Source organism: Mytilus californianus, unplaced genomic scaffold (assembly GCF_021869535.1).
Source record: "Mytilus californianus isolate M0D057914Y unplaced genomic scaffold, xbMytCali1.0.p SCAF_3, whole genome shotgun sequence".
Classification (NCBI taxonomy): domain Eukaryota; kingdom Metazoa; phylum Mollusca; class Bivalvia; order Mytilida; family Mytilidae; genus Mytilus; species Mytilus californianus.
Genome location: NW_026262679.1, coordinates 46,097,341 through 46,109,824, shown reverse-complemented (window position 1 = coordinate 46,109,824; position 12,484 = coordinate 46,097,341).

Below are 12,484 nucleotides of genomic sequence, written 5' to 3'. Positions count from 1 at the left end.
TCACCTCAGCCACATTTTGGTCATTTTTTAAGGGTTATATTTTGCTATTTTTCATTTAGAATTGTATATACCGGTATATGAAAGTGATAGAGAGAAACTAAAAGAACTGATTGGCAAAATAAGGTCTATCAATAAAGTAAACATTTTCTAAACTCCTTACAGTTGTCTTTGCCTTCCCTGTCAATTGACACCTTATAGGAGCTGGGCTCTTAGCTAAGAAGGTATATTTCGACCTGAAAAAAAAATATTTGGGCTATTACCAGGAAAAACGAAAAACAAGGGGATAAACTGTAAGCATAAAAAAAAATAATTAACCAATAGGTTTAAAAATAAATGAACATGACCAAAATTTCAATGGATTTTTTAATTTGTAGGACGATTTTTCGTTCTTTTTTTTTTTGTATTTTGAGTGAGAAAACAGCAACAACTATTAACTTGATAAGAGCATAACTGGTTGCAATAACAAGAGTAAAAATTAAATATTAAAGTGGAAAATTTCTTGACGGACGAGCGATATAAGCTCCCAGGAACATCTTGTTTATCTTAGACATGATTGCTGTATAATTTAGAACAAGTATTTACATATATGTTCAAAATAAAAATATCTCTTGTATTTGACAAAATTTTTCTGGCATCACTGGAATTAACATGTAACAATATGTTTAAAGTATGTGACTATCTTAGTTATTTTCACACCTTTGTCCACTATATTCAGTAATTATATATAATAATTGATCTTGACATAATTTGCATGGTCCCAGAGTACAGTCCCAGGCAGTCAGAATTTGTGCATTGTGGGACAGAAGTTATTTTGCAAATTGGTTGCCAATGAGGAGTATGTGTTAGTCGTAGGGAAGATAACCTGACTTAATTTGGTGGTTCAGTGGCCCATTAAGGTTCTGTGATAACTTCAATTCCTCGGTAAATATGATTTATGTTCTAGGACAATAGTTGTAAAAGTTGCTCTTCGGTTATTCCGCTCAGTCATCTGTTATAAGAAACCTGAACCTGATCTGAATTTTATTTCTGATTTCCTTTATATTCATTTATTTGGAATCGAGTCAATCCAAGGTTAGATTCAGCAATTGGCGTCACATAAACTATAACTGCAGTTTAATGTGTGCAATGCGTTTTTTGTGTTTCTGTAGGTACTAAGTAACAATGCATATCATTCACATATAGTTGGAAGGAATAAAGACAGAGGGACGTAGAGATAAGATGAGTCCCACATTTCTGCAAACCATATGCACACAAAATGGTTATCTTTTCCTTGGTTAAAAAAGGCAAAGCACAAAAAGACAAATAACAGGTCACAAAATACGAAATGTAAAACAGACAACTATTTAGAGCGGAATGACATAATGTGTTCATTTACACTCATATCACATCTTCTTATATCTAAGAAAGGATATTCAATCTTTCTCAATATTAATTTTCAGTCATATCTAATAAACAAGTCTCATATTGTGCTTAAGCTAGGTTCACACTGCCGATCAGATCAACTCGATGATCCCGATTGTCCAAATTTCCACGACCAAGTGTAACCAAATTCTTGATCGGGTCTGTGTACGACTTCTACCCGACCGCTATCCGACTGTATACGACTTTAACTCGACCATTCAAGACTCCCTAATGACTCCATCACGACTCCAACCCGACCACTAATTGAATACATATTCGATTATTTCGACCAATTCACGATCTCTACACGATCTTTACTCCAATAGCTAGACCAAATAATCTATAATCGATCTCAGCCCGATCTTGACCAGACCAGATCGACCTAATCGTATAGGGGTCGTAGGGATAGTCGGGTATGTACAATTTGAGTTAAGTGTTACTCGCGTCTGTTCGTACGTACGTATGTCCCAACAATTAGTTTCCGTTCTCTTAACTTTACTTTGCGTCAATCAAAATGTGCCATACGACACAGATCAAGTGCGAGTTTGGATGGCGTATATTTTACCGCTCTTGAGTAATGACCCTTTATGATAACGTTATATGCAAGCGGGGGTATTATATTTGTCATAGGGACACATTCTCTATTTATTTGGTTAGATTTAGTACCGTGACAATGTAGTTCACAGCAGGTCTGAGTAAAATCATACATTTAAGGTATCTATATGGAAATAAAACAGTTTGATTTGTGGGCAAGGTTGTTAGAGCTCCAGAGATACAGGTTAATAACTGTGACGGAGCTTTAAGAGAGCGTAGAAGACGAACAAGAAGGCAGGTCGAAAAATGATCTAGGTGAGGCAATTGCTGACACGTCGACAACTATATGGGCATAATGAGAGACTTGCAGGACCCCAATGGTTATAAAAACTTCGTCAGAGTGGACGTTGATATGTTATGGGAGTTTTCACTGCTCTTTTCTTGAAAATGACAACACCAAATGAGATTTGTCACCGCTATGGTACTTATGTTGGATAGCATATTCATAAATTTTACCACCCCTTTTCCATGCTTTCTTACAAATTAAGCTTACAGTTTGTGTCATATGTGTGCGTATGTATATAATCAGTATGTTCCATAGATTTTCTATAAGTAGTTGAAAGGTTAAAGATAATTTCATTTTTGCTAAAACATATTGCAAAAAGACTGGGGCTACAGATGTCACATTTGTCCCCACAATTTGGCCAAAAGTAGAATTTCAGTCCCTTGGAGTGATACCTTTTCTGAAACTGTTTACATATATTTTTCAAGAGATCAAGTAAAAATCATTATTTCGCCTCAATTTTTTTAATGTAAAATTGCGTCAAAAATTTCGTATGAAAAAAAGTGTTTGTAATCATTTGGCCAAACGTTGAACTATAGTAGACCTGTATCATTTGGTGTCTTGTGGAGACTTGACTCATTGGAATTTATACCACATCTTCTTATTTTGATACTACAAAAATTTCTGGACCTACCGGGAAAATCCGGACAGTCAAACAGAAAATAGCCCATACAACGGGTAAAAAATAATCTTGATGTTCTTTTAACCCACTTTGAAGGCTAAATTAGTCATCAGCTTTCTAAAAATGAATAATGTTATTGCACAATTACTTTCATATTTGAAGAATCCTCAGGGGCCAAAATACCGGATCTACTTCCCTTCCGGAACACCTGATATCATCCCTGTTTTTGTTGGTTTCTATATTGTGTTAGTAGAGTGCTGTTTGTCTTCTCGTCGGTTTTCGTTTATCGCCATGGCTGAGTTGGTTTGTTTTCGATCTTTGAGTTTGATTGTTCCTTTGGTACCTTTTCCTCCTATTTTAAAATTTTAACACTCCTTTCAAAAAGTACAGACAAGTTGTACATGGAGGAATGTTTTTGGAGTTAATCTTTTGTACAGTTAAAAATAAACAGTGACAATTTAGTTTTGCTCACTGTTTTAGAGAATCGTGTAGCAGTCATGTATTCTCGTACATAACCGAGTAGAGATCGAAGAGTGGTTGAACGTGGTCACGCAGAGATCGGGCATATTGTCGAGTTGGTCCGGGATAAAAAAAATAATAGAAGTCGCAGTGATCTGGACGCGATTGTGCATTGGTCGAGTTAATCTAGACCACAGATCAAAAAGGTTGGCGTTGATCGGGAAATGATCGGATATTCGTCGAGCAAAGGTCGAAATGATCAAGTACTGTAAAATATTTGTATTTCGACCAAACTCGATCTCTACACGATCTTTCCTCGATCAATTCGACCGCTACTCGACGAATTCCCGATCTCTTCTCGAGTAACTGGCTTCTCGGTCCTTACTCGATTGTTTTTGACATGTCAAAATTTCTCGGGTAGAGAGTCAGATCAATGACGATCAAGGTTGACAACCCGATCATTCTTGTCGATTGAGTCAGACCAGTCTCCCGATCACTTAATCTGTCATGATCGGGATTGATCGAGTTGATCTGATCGGCAGTGTGAACCTAGCTTTACATACACAATTACTTGGTTTAGTGATTGCAAAGTTCATGGTGCGAACAGTTTTCAGAGGAATATTGAACCTATTAATTCGAGTTTTGAAAAGGCGTAAACCTAACATATGGAACACTTTTTGTTTAAAAACAACCCCCATCATTATGTAACGATTGCAAAATGACTACAGCTACACATGGATAGATGGGCACTAAATGTACAGGAGCAGTTATTACATAAACACGCAGGCTGAAAATATTGTTATATGTTTAAATGGTAAACATGTATTCAGCTTTTACAAGACCAGTACGCTGAGTTTTAGGGTAAAGTTCTACCTTTTGATATAATCCTGCTCCAAGCTACTCATTTTTGATCTAGTTCTCAAATTCAGCGTATGAAGCAGGGGCCTGGTTTTCGAATGTCTCGTAAGATATGTCATAAGATTCATTTTAGGACACATCTTACGACCATCTTATGACTATCATATGATATGTCATAGAATGTAAATCAAAGCTGTCTTAAGATAGTCATACCTGTGATGCTCTTATGACTGTCATAATTATGTGAACATATTTTTTTTTTATTTTAAATATAAATTTTAAAATGATTAAAGAAATATGAAAATAATAAGTATGAACATAATGCTTATTACCATTCTTATTATTTACGAATATTTTATTTTTGCATTATAATAAACATGAAATTATATATGAAAAGGAATTAAAGTCTGCGTTGATAATTGGTTTAAATTTAGTTTGTATACTATATGTAATAAACATTTTGAAATTCGTGTTTATGTTTTATCATACATGTATATGAAGTGTTATTTAATTGTTTCTCTTGTAACAACCTCTATTCTGTATTAAACTTCACTACATAATACTAGTCTCATGTACGTCACCCCATGATAATGTATGCCTTTGAAAAAACATTTAAAGGAAATAGCATACTGTGAAAGTATAAAGAATACAAAACTCATAATTAAAGTGCAAAGCTACACGACATCGCCGCTGCTGAATTTATTAAATATGTTACACATGAACATTCAGAAACACATATGTATATATTATACACAACTATATACTTGACACAGCATAATACCAAAAAGAAAAAACAACCCTCCAGTCCTATCAATCTCATTTATCTTATAAATAATTAAAAAGGGGGGACTTATTGGATAAATTAAAATTTACCAAGTGATTAAATGAGAATCGCTCGCTTTGGCGCTGTCGTGCTGAATGACCGAAACCCCCGTTTCGGCGGGAAACTGACCAGACGATAGGTACGACACCTATACATCATGAAAAGACAAGAGAAAATAATATCACTCTAATTCACTACGTTCAACTGTATGAAATTATATTTCTCTTGTAAGGAAATAGCATACTGTAAAAGTATAAAGAATACAAAACTCATATTAAAGTGCAAAGCTACACGACAACGCCGCTGTTGTGCCAAAGAACGGGAAAATTGTATGAAAAAAATAGAGATTTATTCAAAAATATATCTATAGACCCAAATTTAGTAAAACCAACATTCTGTCGGAAAAAGAGTCCTTCACATATAACCATCTTTCGCAGTCTCCGATTTCCATCGTCCATGCCTTTTAAACAGTCTATCCGAAATTCCAAAATTACAACTTCTGCAGATGCTCCACCGGCTCTCAGACTATGGAGACCAAATGATTTGATGTTCGGCACAAACGGAGTAAAAACTTCTATTAAAAGCTCCCTCATTCTTGTATATGAAAGAGGTTTGTTGTCTTTACGGAATGTAAAACTATCCTTGGATTTCGTCAAATTCCGAAATAAATATAAATCACAATCTGTTTGATTATTACTCCATTCCAAATACTTCTCTAAATTCTTTACGGGGCACAATTTATTCCGTTATATAGATACAATGGATAAGCGTGGATTCTTGAAAAAGAAACCATGAGCCCGGAGGGCGAATGGTTTGTTTTTCATGAATCTACGCTTATCCATTGTATCTATAACTTAAACTATTGTGTTAATTTCTTTTCAAAATTAAAGCCTTTTCTTAATTAGAAGGTATTGTAAGTGAGTTTAAATAACCATGTTATCGTGTCCAACGATGCATTGATAAATCTCAGATCACAATTAATTGGTTAACAAAATACAAATATAACACGTCTACCTTTAAAGAATTTTATATAACCAGGCATATGAATATTATCTGTTTATACAAAATAAGACATATTCGAAATTATTTCTAATAAAATTGTAAATGGAAATGGGGAACGTGCCAAAGAGACAACAACCCGACCAAAAAGCATATATAAAGTATATATAATAAGTATGTTATCGAAATTTTTCTAGCACTCTAGGCACATCACGATTTTCTCGCATAGGAATTTGCGAACAAACCTTTGTAAAATTATGTAGTAAAACAAATGAAATCATACTATATTTATAACAACTATAGGTCACCGTATGGCCCTCAACAATGAGCAAAGCCCATACCGCATAGTCGGCTATAAAAGGCCCCGAATTGACAAATGTAAAACGATTCAAACGAGATAACTAACGCCCTTAATTTATGTACAAAAATTGAACGAAAAACAAATATGTAACACATCAACAAACGACAACCACTGTATTACAGGCTCCTGAATTGACACAGTGGTGTAACATGACAACATAAGAACGAACTATAAAAATCAGTTGAAAAAGGCTTAACTCATTAGATGGATACAAATTGAAATACATTATCTTCCAATCTTTTTATCAAGTCATTATGTACCCACTGTCGATCGGAATCGCAATATACAACAAAAGCGTCAAAATCGAAATTGTTGCAAGACGTCAGTTTCAAATAACCTTTTATAATGCGGTGATGAACACGGGCAAAATAAAGCAAATTCTTTATGTTAATGTGACACCTATACAATATTAGTGCTAGGAAAAATACAAATATCAAAAAAGAGCAAACAGCTATTGTAATAATGGATGTAAAATAATTAATCCCGCATTCTGCATCAGTTGGTCTATAACTATAGTGTAAAGTAAAGTAAAGAGTTCCTTAGATTCTCAGGATATGCACAGGAGTAAAATTTAGGCCAATTACGAATCTTTTTAGTAATATTGGTTGACCGCAACATGTCTAAAAACCATCTTTGATCACATGTACACCAAAAAAACAGAGTGGACGTGGGAAATTAGTTTCACTTACAAAAAAAGCTACAACATTTTTACTCAATCCAACAAATTTTCAACAGGGACGTCTAGCCCTGAATATCATTTTAATTCTATCTATGAACATATATGTTCAAGAAGATTTAAAGTATATGATATTGACTAGAAGTGCAACATTTCATTTTCAGTACGATCTAAATACCATTATATGTTGGCCCTTTGAGAGAAACAAATACAGGGGGAAATATCCCTACTCCTTTGCTATACCACACTGAGACATAAGCTTCTTCAAGATAAAGAAATAGGTTTCAGAGGAGTTGCGATGACAAACTGTTGCGGTAATATATTTTGACCAAAAGTCTAAGTTAAAGGGGCATAACTCATAGAAACAAATTGAATCATAATTTCCTGTCAATATGCACATCTACATAGTATGTCCTTATTATCTACAAAGTTTCATGAAATTATGTTGTGCGGTTTCAGACGAGTTGCGATGACAAGAACAGGTCTGGCGGACGGACGGACGGACAGACAGACGGAAGGACGGGTCAAAAAAATTCTCCACAACTTTGTTGCTTAGGGTATAATTATGACTTGGATGGAGTGTTGTCTCATTGCACTCATACCACATCTTCTTATATCTATATATGATAGAGCCTCTTTGGTAACCATTGCAGTTCCATTAACTTGCAAATAATTGTCTCCATCAATAGTGAAGTTGTAGCTTTTTAGTACCAGCGTGAGCGTTTTGACCAGGCATTCAGTAGCTGGATATTTTACTGATCGGGAATTCCAAACTTCTTAACATGCATCAATGCCATCTGCATGTGGAACATTCGTGTAGAGGGATGTGACGTCCATAGAAACAAGTGTCGTGTCATAGGGAAGTGGATTTTAGACCTGCATTTTTCTAAGATAATCGGTTGTGTCCTTGATGTGAGATGGTCAGTCTTCAAGATGTTGACGAAGATGGAAGTCAACATTAGTGGCCTTCGTCTGTTATCTGCTCTTTGGTCGGGTTGTTGTCTCTTTGACACATTCCCCATTTCCATTCTTAATTTTATTTTAAATTCCGAGATTTTTTCCGTCGGATGACCGTTCGCTGAAACAATAGGTCTTCCTATATATAAATATATAATTACACAGATTGAAATACTTTCAAGGACTCCATGCCCTCAGTCTTAGTGACATTTTTTCTTAAAAGAAGCTTAATTTGTTAGTATCCTGTTTTGTTTCAGGGTTAATAATTCTTTTAATTTATCCATATATTACATAAGATTGATTTTCAATAATAATCTTTTTTAAATTGTTCATTAATTTTACAGTAAACTATGGCATGTTATTGGTTGCAAAAATTTGATATTTTTCATTTAAATGCAATATTTTTTTATTTAATTGATATATTTCTTCATTTAAATGCAATATTTTTTTATTTGAATGGTATATTTTTTCATTTAAATGGTATATTTTTTCATTTAAATGCAATATTTTTTTTTTATTCAAATGGTATAATTTGTCATTCAAATGCAATATTTTTTATTCAATTGGTATAACTTGTCATTTTAATGCAATATTTTTTATTCAATTGGTATAGCAGTTTTTTTTTTACGTCATAAGGTCAAATTTGCAACAACGTTTGTGATTGGTCGGTAATTGTTTGGATTTCTCCACTTTCTTTCTAAACATAAGTGACCAAGAATGAAAAAAACGCGTCAGAATATCGCCCCTCAAACCAAATCTGGCGTTCGTGCGAGTCCTGCACTGGCTGTTAAAATCTTCTGGTAATAACTATTGTTTCTATTGCAAAATTTCGATGGTCAAAACGTTCGGACCACAACTTTTCAAAAACTTTCATTGTATATGGATCTATATGCAAGTATATCGGGTTTTTTTTTAAATAGATTAGACGGCACCGTTGGTTTTCCCGTTTGAATGGTTTTACACTAGTCATTTTTGGGGGGCCCTTTATAGCTTGCTGTTCGGTGTGAGCCAAGGCTCCGTGTTGAAAACCGTACTTTGACCTTTAATGGTTAACAAATTATGACTTGGATGGAGAGTTGTCTCATTGGCACTCATACCACATCTTCTTATATCTATTTACAACGTAAACCAGACGTTTCTCAGACTGTTTTCTTTTTTAATAAATCCTTTGCCGCGCGTTGTGTACTGATTGATACTTCAGTCTGGGAGAACAAGATTTATTTCAGTACTAGTTGTTTTTTGCTTTTAGCAAACTTCCACTGAGTAATTGAAAATACTCTAATGTCGGTGCTTTGTGTCTATTGTCCTAATGTTAGTTTTTTTTTGTGTGTGTCTCGTACCGATCTTTTGACTAATTGCAACTGATTAGTGCAGGTTGTTCTTTTATTGTACTGTTACACCACTGTCCCAGCTTCGGGATGGGTTGAGTGCTCACAAACATGTTGTTGTACTGTTTCACCATTGTCCCAGGTTAGGGGAAGGATGGGGATCCCGCTAACATGTTTAACCCTGCCACATTCTGTATGTATATATGTGCTTGACCCAAGTCAGGAGCCTGTAATTCAGTAGTTGCCGTTTGTTGCTGTGTTACACATATTTGTGTTTCGTTCATTTTTTGAACATTAATTCAGCCGTTAGTTTTCTCGTTTGAATTGTTTTACATTAGTGATTTCGGGGCCTTTTATAGCTAACTATGCGGTGTAGGCTTTGCTTATTGTCGAAGGCCGTACGGTGACTTATAGCTGTTGATTTCTGTGTAATATGGTCTCTTGTGGAGAGTTGTCTCATTTGCAATCATACCACATCTTCGTTTTTATATCAACCCTACCATATTCTTTATTTGCCTGTCCCAGGTCAGGAGCCTGTAATTAAGTGGTTGTCGTTGGTTCATGTCTCGACTCATATTTGATATTTTGTAAATTGTTTTGTTATGTATAATTAGGCCATTAGTTTTTTCGTTTGAATTGTTCACACTTTTCATATCGGGCCTTTTATAGACGACTTTACAGTATCAGGTTTTTGTCATTGTTGAAGGCCTTACGATTGCCTATAATTGCTTACATCCACTTCATATTTGAACTCCGGTGGATAGTTGCCTTATTAGCAATCATATCCCATCCTATCTCTTCGTTTTTATATTATTTACCTGACTTCTAAATTCGTGTTTTCCTGAACAAGGGTGAAATATTTGTCACTGGGCGTTAAAAATTAGCAACAAACAAACTATCAATTTAAAATTGTGTTAAATAAGTGGAAAACCATTTGATATTTATCTATTTGTTGGGGTGGGGGACAGAAGGATTTCATATATGAATATGGTTGCCTGGTAAGAGCTGAAAAATAGGCATGATTAGCGACAGATTAAAATGAATAATAATACCCTGTCTTCCCTTCCCCATCCTTCATCTATAAATTTAAACTGACCACCACGGAATAGCCCAATAGTGTTCAAAGTAGCGTTAAACACCAATCAATCAAAATCCCTTCCCTAGAATATCAAATAATCGTCCCTTAACTGTTATTGTCCGACGGTGTAGTTCTTATATTTATCCAGCTTATCGTCCTACAGGGATGTCCTACTAAGGCTGTCATACAATAAAAACGTTTATAGGAACACAGCTCACATTCTAATATATCTGCATTCATAAATTTATTAGTCATTTAGACTAAACGACGCCATATGTTTGTTATGTGCCTCTACCGTATAAACAACCTATCAAAAAAGAATAGGTGGAAGAGAGCCAGAAGATCTTCCCAATGCAAAAAAAAAAAACAGAAATGGACTTCTTCTGGCTCACTACCGAAGAACAAAAAAAAACGCGCCCCATTAATATGTTTTAAAAACGCCTTGTCCCTACCCTTTTTTCCCAAAAATTGGCATTGTTAAAAATATATACATATATATATAATCATCATTACAATGCTATTGTATTTTTATAAAACCTACTTTATTACATGATCTGGGACTAATGACATCTATCTATAAGTCCAAGCATACAGTAAATTATTATAATATGAATATGTTTCTTGTTTTAATAACCACATATGATGCTATGCATGAGTCACCATTTATCAGGACAGGAATTGGGTTTACATAGAGAGAATAATGTGCAAAAAATAGATAAGGGGCGGGACCAAACCTATAGATAACATAATAAAGAAATTATGAAATATAAAGAATACGTTGATTGTTTTTTGGTTGCCTTATGTCCAGTGGCAAATATTTCACGCATGTTTAGGACAAATATAATAGAGATCAAAGGATAAAGAAAAGAGTGAAATGGTAAAAACTAAAAGATTTAGAATTATAGAAACGATCTTTGATCTGAACCCCTCCCCCTCCCCTCACACACACACACCATAACCATTACTGCCAATACTCGCATATATACATCTCTATACGAATATCTAAATCTGAACCCCCTCCCCCCTAGACACCGAGGTTCTGGATCCGCCCCTGTTAAATGTATCTTATTATATACATTTTGTACGGGTCTAGATAATAGCTAAACGTACAATCCTACAATTTGCTGGATACAAATCATTAGAGATTTGTATCTAATTATATTATATACTGTGTCACAAAATAAAGTTACTTGTATACCCCCCCCCCCCCCCCCCCCTTTTCCCAATGCAGTATTGAAAAGTAAATCAATTAAAAGTCCTGAAGAAAAATATGTTTTGAAATATGCCCTGCATACTTATTTATGCAAAGACATATAGTAGTTATTGAACTACTGTGGGGCTTGAAAAAATTCTATTTAAGGGATTCGGAGATGGGAACAGTAAAAAAAGCTCAGCAACGAATACTAAATGTAAAATGATATGCGGTATAAGACATGAGAGCACATATTATAGATAGTCCAAAATATGAAGTTCACGCCTTCATATACAGTGTACGTCCTATGTCATAGGACTATTGTTGTAACATGGGTTAGTAACTGGTTCCAATTTATCCCGAATTGTCTTTATTAAAGAATTAGTTCCGGAGTATCACAGCTCAGGTCTCTTCTTGTGGGTCTCTGTGAGCTGGTTCTGCTGTCGTAATTAGGTGATTTTTTTTCTACATGTAGCAAAAAAGAGGGGACTTAGTCCAAATAATTATAACGTCCTGGAAGGCTTTTTATTCTTTTTTATGTTTGCCTTACCTGCAATGTCTCTGAGGATCAACTGAGAAAAGTAAAAAATGATATAGCATCAGAGATCAGAGAACGTCATGATTACATGTATCTGGACTTAAAGGGGGGAAAGGTGGGGGTAGCTATGTATTTTTTTTTTTCAATGTGTAGACTGTAGGGGAGTTTCTTCAGAAAGGGTTTTCATTGGAGGCGTTTTTGCCATGCACGCAGGTATCTGTTTCTATCCATGAACAAGTTGTGTGTCAAATTAATTATTATTATTTGTCACTCGCATTTATTGCTCGTCCTGCCCATTATTGGCATTAACAGCCA